Raw genomic sequence first — 1,137 nt, 5'->3', positions numbered from 1 at the left:
TGGATTCTGTGAAAGCGCTACACTGAAGCACCTAGAAGGCTACCCCTATGTTAAGGCTTAGATAAAGTTGTTTTATAAAAGTAATTTTGCACCTAAAATCTGAAGGATGAACATCAATAAATATTTAATGAATTGATAGATTAGTGAGATTCACTCAAGTAACACTGGAGCATCTAATAACGACCAGATGTTCTACTGACATTTGTGCAATTGACTTCCTCATTCTTTGTTATTCATCTATGAAAAATATATAATACATATAAATATTTCTCACCCAGCAATGCCATAAGTATTTCTCAGTAAAGATATGACAAATATATTTGAAAATCTGAAAACTGTACAAAATTAATATGGTGATATATTATATGTCATTACTTCATACCAAATTATAAACATTTATGACCTCTACATATAAGTAATGTAATGGCATAAAGAATTTCAAAGACGGCATGACCATACTATACTTTCTACCCCTCTGACATCACCAATAAGTTATCTAATCCTTTTTGAAACAGACTGCAGTGGACTCAGTAAGATTAATTTGGCACTACTGACAATCAATAACAATTTTGAAACTCTAAACTGTGGCTTATTTATCATCAACAAAAGCCATACACCCATTCAAATTAAATGCAGAGGGATTTGATTAGACATGTGAAAATATAAAATTAAGATTACCCATTCTCTTGTTCTTTAGTTCAGCTGCTATGTCTGAAGATTTACAAAATACTTACATCTTGCTTTTGACTAGTGTATCAACTTAATTGTATTTTGTATAAAATATGAAAAACAAATGACATGGAGTGAGAAAACTGTATGAAAATTGAAGCTTTAAATGGCACTTCTTCCCTATAAACTCAATGAAACCAACTTCTATGGTTACATGAAAAGAATAGCAGGTGTTTCTTTTTACAACAATTTATATTCAGAATGTAAATTTTATGGGGTTTGAAAGTAGTTATTTTTGCCCAGTGTTGATTTGGACTTCCTATAGTTTTCCTTGAAAAAAACTAAGGTGTTCACCTTGACTGAACTATTATACAAATAAGGAGTAGCATGATATCCATCTACAGGTATTTGAAAGGAGTAAACAAAAAGAAATGAAATGTGGGGAGGCTAAAAATTATTACCTTAATA

Source organism: Otolemur garnettii, unplaced genomic scaffold (assembly GCF_000181295.1).
Source record: "Otolemur garnettii isolate 467f Iridium unplaced genomic scaffold, OtoGar3 scaffold00040, whole genome shotgun sequence".
Classification (NCBI taxonomy): Eukaryota; Metazoa; Chordata; class Mammalia; order Primates; family Galagidae; genus Otolemur; species Otolemur garnettii.
Note: the sequence above shows the minus strand (reverse complement) of the source record.